The sequence below is a fragment of the Herpailurus yagouaroundi genome, unplaced genomic scaffold, assembly GCF_014898765.1.
Source record: "Herpailurus yagouaroundi ecotype Mexico unplaced genomic scaffold, PumYag 355, whole genome shotgun sequence".
NCBI lineage: Eukaryota > Metazoa > Chordata > Mammalia > Carnivora > Felidae > Herpailurus > Herpailurus yagouaroundi.
Genome location: NW_024412572.1, coordinates 7,465,770 through 7,474,718, shown reverse-complemented (window position 1 = coordinate 7,474,718; position 8,949 = coordinate 7,465,770). Strand labels below are relative to the sequence as shown.

General features: G+C 40.1%; 1 protein-coding gene and 1 long non-coding RNA gene across 4 annotated transcripts in view; one reads left to right on the top strand and one right to left on the bottom strand.

Moving 5' to 3' along the window:
- Window positions 1-4,807, bottom strand: part of ADIPOR2 (adiponectin receptor 2) — an 81,469-nt gene extending 76,662 nt beyond the window's left edge. The window contains exon 1 of one of the 3 annotated variants that reach the window (XM_040463048.1): window positions 4,614-4,807. The gene's annotated coding sequence lies outside the window, so the exon portion shown is untranslated. Of the gene's footprint in view, window positions 1-2,138; window positions 2,361-4,613 lie in introns of those variants that run through there. The other 2 variants (XM_040463047.1, XM_040463046.1) reach the window with 2 other exon arrangements.
- Window positions 4,808-5,030: 223 nt separating this feature from the next.
- The window catches only part of LOC121022124 (uncharacterized), a 50,143-nt gene continuing 46,224 nt past the window's right edge, over window positions 5,031-8,949 (top strand). Inside the window, exon 1 of the long non-coding RNA XR_005786821.1 lies at window positions 5,031-5,187. This is a non-coding gene — a long non-coding RNA (uncharacterized LOC121022124). The remainder of the gene's footprint in view (window positions 5,188-8,949) is intronic.

Sequence of the window (8,949 nt, the reverse complement as noted above, 5' to 3'; positions counted from 1 at the left end):
AATTTTCTATATTACATATGCATGATTTTTAATAAAATAAACTAGGAGTCAGCAAGCTTTTTCTATTAAGGACCAGACAATACATATTTTAGGCTCTGCAGGCCATACGAGTCTCTGTCCCACTACTCACTCAGTTCTACCCTTACACTGCAAAAGCAACCACAAACAACATCAAAATGAATACATACAGCTATATCCCAATAAAAACTTAATTTACAAAAACAGCTAGCAAAAGTTGCCCCACAAGCCATAAAGTCTGTTCCCGGAGATAAGAAATAAAATTATTTTCATTTTGGAAAACCTGATGTGATTTATACCAAAGAAAGTGCATCAGCTAAATTGATACCATTTGTGGGGGGAAAAAAAAATCCACCCATTTACTTATTCATAGTCTAGGAATAGAAAAAGACAAACTCTTAGGCTCTGGAAATCCTTTTCTCATCCCTAACATTCAGGTAAGAAGAAAAGATTTGCTACTAAATAGCCTATAAAGTGTAGATATAAACATATACTGGTGGGTATGTAGTTACAAATAGAAGCTAAAAGAAACATCTTTCATATTTAAATCAATCTGAAATGTTTTCAAAGTTTGCAATAATTCACCACCAAGCAGCTGCCAACACATGTGCGGAAGTCCCAACTACTGATGAAATTATTTTAGTTACAGATCATCACAGTCAGCACTCTGACATATTTATGAGAAAGCATGAAAATATCTATGAACAACAGCAGTAGAAATGAAATTTCTATAAAATAAATACTATGGATGAAAATTTTCATTTCTATGAAATGAGAAAGTAGAAAAATCTATCAAATTCTAACAAAAAAAGTCAGAGGGTGGTAAAAGGAGACACAGAGGTGGCCTTTGGATAAGAGAACACTTCAAACTTCAGAAATAAGTTTAAGATCTCCCCTCCAAAATTAAAGCTTTGCGTTGAAGGAAATTATTTTTAACATTTCACTGAAAAGTTCTGTGATCAAATTATTTTAAATGTTACAACAGATTTCTTCAAATTTTAAACAGTTTCTTGGGGATGGGGGCACTGTTTTTTGGAAGAGATTTAATGGGGCTAACATAAGGCTGAGAAATCCAGCATCTAAAAATAAAAATATTAAAAGGCCAGTGTACTAAAAAAAATGCCAACAACCTGCACTGAAGTCATCATACCCAGTAAAATTCCAATCTGACATTTGAATCCTTCTACCAAAAGTCACAGTTGGGCCGTCTCATAAAGTCAAATTCCAGAGACAAACGTATTTGTATTTAATGTCAAAAACCAAAAAGAGGAAAAAAAAAAAAAAGTTACCTGACAGTTTCCAATCCAAACTCTCTCATGGACCCCTAGATGAACTGATTTAAACCCTGTTAGCATCAGTTTTTTTTTTTTAATTTTTTTAACGTTTATTTATTTTTGAGACAGAGGGAGACAGAGCATGAATGGGGGAGGGTCAGAGAGAGAGAGGGAGACACAGAATCGGAAACAGGCTCCAGGCTCTGAGCGGTCAGCACAGAGCCCGACGCGGGGCTCGAACTCACGGAGTGTGAGATCGTGACCTGAGCTGAAGTCGGCCGCTTAACCGACTGAGCCACCCAGGAGCCCCTGTTAGCATCAGTTTTAAAAGAAGCAAGCAATGACAGACGAAAGGCCAAACGAGTTTTGGGAAAACAGGGCCCAAGGTACTAACTGTTACAAGTAGGTTGCCTGAAGCGCCACCAAAGAAAAGGTAAAGAAAATCTTCCTACCCCAGGGACTAGAAAAGTAGCACTAAGCAGATCCCATTCGAAGCCTGCCACCAAAGAAATTCCTAGAGCTAATAAAAGAGACAAAAATGAAGAAAGGGAGGGCAGATTCTCTCGGTGGGCAGTAAGGCAGGGCAACTGCACGCGAAGGGGAGAAGAGCTGAGACAGTGCTCCGGACGCTGTATCAGGAGGGGCGAGGCAGGTGGTGGGCGCCAGGCGCCACAGACAGCGGTTGAAAGGAGGGCGGCTCCAGGCCCCACTCGGTCGGTCCCCCCGGTCACAGCACAGCACGCCGTGCAGGGCGACAGGTCAGGTAAGGAGGCCGAGTTGAAGGCTGGGACGGAGCGCGCGCTCCCCGGCCCGCGCCGGGGACACTCTCCCCCTCAGAGCCCTCACCTCCTTCTCGACCCCGGGCTCTCCCTCTTCTCCCCAGAAACGGCGCTCACACTCCAGAGACCCTCACCCAGAGCTTGTCGCCGCCTCGCCGCGCGTCTCGGACTCCTCTGGAACCAGAGCTGAGGGGAGGGGGAGGAGGGGGGAGCGGAGGAGGGAGGGGACCGAACCCGGGGTAGCCGCGCCGCTGCCGCCGCCGCGATACCGCGTCTGGGATCGTGCTCGCGCCGCCGCGACCGCCGCCGCCGCGTCTTCCCGCCCCCACGACTGCACGCCGCCGTGACGCGCATCGCACGAGGCGGTTCGAACCAATAAAGTCAGAGCTAGTGCGCAGGCGCGCTGGCCAAAACCGGAAACTGCTCTTCTGACCGCTCTAGAACGTGGTGGCATCTTGGGAGTTGTGGTTCGGCCAGGAACTCAACGAAAACAGTACTAAGAAAGTGCTCCGCGGGCGCTCACACAAATCTCCTTCGTTTTCTTTCTCCCATAGAAAGCGGAAGCATTTAGATCAGAAGAGGCAGGGGCCCTCCCAGCTAGGGGACGCTTTTTCCGGTCTCTATGGATACGGGCTACACACCTTGGGCGGAAGCCAAAATTTTGGGATTTTTAGGGTGGCTCGTGTTTCTGCCAACGGCCAGTATATTGCTAGGCGTCGTCTGTGAGAGCTTCCGAAATAAATCCGAAAGTATTAGCCAAGTCTTGTGCAAGACAATAGCGTTTACCTTTTATTACCTTGTTAAGGTATTATGATTTATGCCTTCTAAAAAACAAATGTGAACCCACTCACTCTTAAAATACATGTAATTCGGACTAATTTGTAAAATGTTTTTAACGTAATAGATCACTATAGCAGAAATGTAATAGCAGAAACTAATCTGGCATTAAATACTGTGTCTATTTCCCAGAATGAGTGAGTTTCTATTAAGCTCTAACTTTTTTTTTTTTAACGTTTTTTATTTTATTTTTGGGACAGAGCGAGACAGAGCATGAACGGGGGAGGGGCAGAGAGAGAGGGAGACACAGAACCGGAAGCAGGCTCCAGGCTCTGAGCCATCAGCCCAGAGCCCGACGCGGGGCTCGAACTCACAGACCGCGAGATCGTGACCTGGCTGAAGTCGGACACTTAACCGACTGCGCCACCCAGGCGCCCCGAGCTCTAACTTCTAAGAAACCAAGAATGGTTTGGTTACATACTTATTCTATAAGAAAAGAAAGTAAAAGCTCCCCACCCCCCAGCCAAAAGTTCGCTTTTTCACTAACCGGAAGAATTTAAAAAAAAAAAAAAAGGTTTTCGCTTTTCCGAAATGGTAATTGTTTCTTTGTTTTTCGCCTTGGCTTTGTAAAGGCTTCAGTGAGAACACTGTACTTTCGGATAGCCAGGTGAAATCGTTTGGCATAGAAAAATGTGTTTCTCACGTTCAGTTATAAGATGAATTTATCACACTCTGAAGAGGTAATTGCCTTAACTGTCAAAACTCTTGTTGTTGATATAGAGGAAATCCATAAGCTTTCAAGAACACTTATGCCCATACCTTGCTTGTCCTTCCCTGAACCACAGCAGGAGAAAACAAAGAATTCTGGAAAAACCTGCACAAATCTCATAACCAAAAGGCCTAGAGTCTAATGTATGAGGAACCCGCCCCTAAAAAAAATAGGGAACTCTTCAAGCCTGGAAATGTAAATTCTAAGAAGTGATTAAAGTCACTAAAATCACGAGGAGCATGAATAAAATGCTCTTGATACGATAAATTAGGCCACCCAGTTAAGGTTGCAAGAGATAAAATTAATGCAAATAAGATTATAGAAATTAAAAGAATAAATTCCCTTCAAGGAGTAGTTTACACTGAAAATGTAAATTTTTTAAATTTACATGTTTTTTTAATTTACATAATTTGTAAAAGATATAACAGTAATGACTTGTTTTTCCAGGTAAAGACATAAAGCTTTTGAGGTTGATATCAAGGAAGACATTGATACACTTCCACAGCACATTAGAAATGAAACACAGACACCTTTGGATGGCAAATTTGACCCGGTATACCAAATCACATAGGGAAAAGATGAGAAGAACAAGAGCCTGAGAGTTAATAAAAGGTCTGCTAAAGGGAACAGAGCTATATAAAAAAGACAATTAGAAAAGATCCAAGATCTCGAATTTTTTCTCAAAGCATTCTTCTCTTTTAATGATTTGCTTTGACAAAATGCTCAACTCAAACTTTCTCTGGAACAGTCCATTGTGTGCTAAAACATGTGAGAAAGAGTGTTATTTTCCCACCAAGATTTTACCTCCCATTCTCTGTCACCTTGATCCCATTCCCAGATCACTACTGCCAATTCTTGATGTTCACAATGATAAACCACTTCATTTCCTCAGAATGCTCACACCTTCTCAGCTATTGAGGGTGTTGCCAACATACTTCACCTGAGGGACATTCCCCTGAGGCCCATGTCCATACTGGCTTCACCCATATCCCTTACCTAAATGTCACCATTAAATGTTCCAAAGCAGATTTCTCAGGACTCTCTCCCAGGCTGTACTTCAGTTGCTAATCTTTATATATTAACTTATGACTCGCTGTCCAAAAACCAAGGAGAATTCAGGACAATTCTGTGTCTTCAGTGTCAGCTGTGGATCTTTAGAATCTCTGCTGTCTCCATTCTTAAAGTGTCACACTTCCCCACCACAGGAGAGTGGAGTTCTTCATCTTCCACAGCACCAAGAAGAGTCCCTTCCACCCCTACTCTCCATACCAGTCACCAATGACACGATAGTGCCTGTGGCACAGCTAGTCTGATGTAGTCATCTCAACAATTATCAGATATTGTTGACAAAGAGAATGCATCACTGGGTGAGTAACGTTCATAATCTAGTTGTAGCCATCCCAGAATGAGGCTTGAGTGACATTACAATATGTTGCCAAAATGTTGATATTGGACTCCTTGGAGGAGCAGGCTTAGGTTCCATTGTGATATGTGAGTCAATAGCCAATGGGAATTGAAGTTGTATCTAAAATGACAAGCAAATGAAGGTACAGCTTTCAAATTCTAAAGGGTAAGAAAAAAGTACTCTACATTGTAAACTTAAATTTGAGTTCACAACTGGTTTTTGTTACTTCTATAAAGAAAAGAAGAATTATTTCATTCATTATTTTCCTAATCAGAACAATTGCTATTTTCAAGAAGAAAAAGGCCAAATTATCTGCTAGAGAAAACCAAAATTAGTAGTCTTCTTTGAGAGAACTGTTTGTATGACTTTCCCCAAAAGATTACAAAGGAAATCAGCTTCATTATTACAAAATACCTAAAACCAGCTAAACTCTTCTTTTGTCCCTCAAGATCTATAAGCTTTTGAAATATGAACATTAGAACTGAAGGAAAAAAATCTGGACAATATAGAAGTTGTACCATAAAAAAAAAGATAAACCAAAAGTAAATGCAAGACATGTCAAATCAGTCCCTGTGTCTGTGTCATATACATGTTGTAGGAGAGGAGAGATTGTCCTCTTATGTTCCATGGCTGGCATATGAATTAAACTGACATAGAATAGATTAGAAGGAGAAAAGTATGCAAATGTATTTAATATTTTTCATGTACACAGGAATCTTCAGAAAGAAAATGAAGACCTGAAGATGACTTTAGACACAAAAGCTTATATACTTTTTACACAAAAAATGAAGAACTCTAGGGATGTAGCAAGATCAAGGGGCTTGCACTAAGAACAATAAACTGTGGGAAAATGACTAGGAACTGTAGTGGAGAAGCTAAGGGTTACTTTAGCAGGTTGTATATGTCCACTTGGGCATTGAATCCCGATCTCTGATATGAATGTTCTTAAGTGATGGATGTCAACTAAACTTTTCGTGGTGATCATTTCGCAATGTATACATATATCCAATCATTATGTTGTGCACCTGAAACTTATACAATGTTAAAATGTCAATTATATCTTGATAAAACTGGGAGAAAAAAAAGAATGTTCTCTTCCTGGTACAGAAAGACTACCTTTCTCATAGGAAATTTATGGCCTGCTTTTAGGTAAAAAGGGACAGGGTAGAGTGCTTCATGCATTTGCTGTTTCTCAAGTACTCTCAGCTCAAAATAATCAACATGCCAAAGTTTCATATTTTGGAGTGGCATGTTCTGAACCCCTCCAATGCAAAACAGTCAAATGCAGCCAGCTAATTGGAGTTTGAAGCATTAGGAATCAATGGTGTTAGTTGCTTTAAAAACTATCTAGTAATCTAGGGGTGCCTGCATGGCTCAGTCAGTTAAGCATCTGACTCTTGATTTCGGCTCAGGTCATGATCTCACAGTTTGTGAGTTTGAGCCCACATCAGGCTCTGCACTGATAGTACAGGGCCTGCTTGGGATTCTCTCTCTCTCTCCCTCTCTGTCTGCCCCTCCCCCACTCATGCGTTCTCACACTCTGTCTCAAAATAAACATTAAAAAAAAATAAAAATAGGGGCGCCTGGGTGGCTCAGTCGGTTGGGCATCCAACTTCAGCTCAGGTCATGATCTTGTGGTTCATGGGTTCGAGCCCCACATCAGGCTCTGTGCCGACAGCTCAGAGCCTGGAACCTGCTTCTGATTCTGGGTCTCCCTCTCTCTCTGCCCCTCCCCCATTCTCTCTCTCTCTCTCTCAAAAATAAATAAACATTAAAAAATTTTTAATTGGGGCGCCTGGGTGGCACAGTCGGTTAAGCGTCCGACTTCAGCCAGGTCATGATCTCGCGGTCCGTGAGTTCGAGCCCCGCGTCAGGCTCTGGGCGGATGGCTCGGAGCCTGGAGCCTGTTTCCGATTCTGTGTCTCCCTCTCTCTCTGCCCCTCCCCTGTTCATGCTCTGTCTCTCTCTGTCCCAAAAATAAATTAAAAAAACGTTGAGAAAAAATTAAAAAAATTTTTTTTAATTAAAAAAATAAGAAAATAAAAATAATCTAGTAATCTATATGGCAAAATTAGAGTGAAAAACATAAATATCTGCATTCTTGCTTAATTACAATTGAAATGATATCAAACATATATTGATAAATATCACATTAGTCTGAAAGTTTTCAAGGAGTCCATTTTAAACACTTAGAGAAACATCACAACACACTAAATTCCCATTTAAGCCACATTTTTGTAAAGTTTAAAACTGAGGATAAAGAGCAGTATAAACGTCCTTATAACTACATAAATTACGATAGAAGCTCCACAAACACAGGTTAGGTAACATAGTCCTGGAGAATGAGCATATGACTGGGAACATTATTACCAGCTGTGCTGCTAACTGACTCCCTGTTTAACTATGACCTATACACAGTTCTTGTCAAGCTTTGATATCTTCATTAGTAAAATGAGGATGTCTATTAATACATTTTATTAATGGACAGAGAAAGAAACATACAACTTTATGAATGTGCTTGCTGGTGGGAAGGGGTGGAAAATAGATCTGGGAACTAAGAATTCACCTTCATTGGTAATAATTCATTTCTCCTATATGGAGAAAGATAAAGCAAATGACAAAATGTTTAACATTTATTAACCCTGGGTCGTGTGCACGTGGATGTGTGTGAGAGTCTTCTTTAAACATTTTTTGTAGTTTATAAAAATCAACTTTATTGAACTAGGCTTTACATACAATAAAATGCACCAATTTTTTGTGCACAGTTCAAATAACGGAATTTTTTTCAGCTTTATTGATGTATATTGAACAAATAAAATTATAAAATATTTAAAGTTTACAACCTGACAATTTGATATACATGTACATTGTGAAAGGATTCCCCCCCACACACCGTGAGTTAACACATACATCACCTCACATAATTACGTGTGTGCGTATGTGTGTGTGTGTGTGTGTGTGTGTGTGTGTGTGAAAAGATTTAAGTTCTATTCTTTTAGCAAGTTTCACTGATATAATATAGTATAACAACCGTGGTGACCATGTTATAATTTAGATCCTCAGACCTTACTCATAACAGAAAGTTTGTACTCTTTTACCAACCTCTCCCTATTTCCCCTACCCTACAGCCCCTGGCAACCTCTCTTCTACTCTATGATTTTACAAGTTCAACTTTTTTTAGATTCCACGTGTAAGTGATACCATGCAGCAGTATTTGTATTTCTCTGTCCAGCTTATTTCACTTAGCATAATGAACTCCAGCTTTACCCATGTTTAGCAAGTGACAAGATTTTCTTCTTTTTAAGGCTGATAATATTCCATTGTGCATGTGTGCATGTTTGTTTATATATACATATGTACATATATACATATATATGTATACCACATATCCTTGATCCATTCATCCATTGATAGACACTTAAGTTGTTTCCACATCTTGGCTACTGTGGATAATTTTGCAATGAACACAGGGGTGCAAATATCTCTTCAAGATAATGGTTTTGTTTCCTTTGGATATATATCCAGAAGTGGGATAGCTGGACCATATGGTAGTTCTACTTTTAATTTCCTAAGGAACCACTATAATGATTTATATTTCTACCAGCATTGTACAAGAGTTCCCTTTTCTCCATATTATTCACAGCACTTGTTAGCTCCTGTATTTTTGAGGATAACCATCCTAATAGGTGTGAGGTTATATCTTGGAGTTTTTATTTGCATTTCTCTGAAGGTTGGTGATGTTGAGCCTTTTATGTATTTGTCATCCATTTGTATGTCTTCTTTGGAAAAATGTATATTCAGGTCCTTTGCCCATTTTGAAATTGGGTTACTTTTTTTTTTTTTTTTTTTTTTGCTATTAGCTTGTAGGAGTCCCTTCTATGTATTTTTTAAGTTTATTTGTTTATTTCAGAGAGAAAGTGCACACAA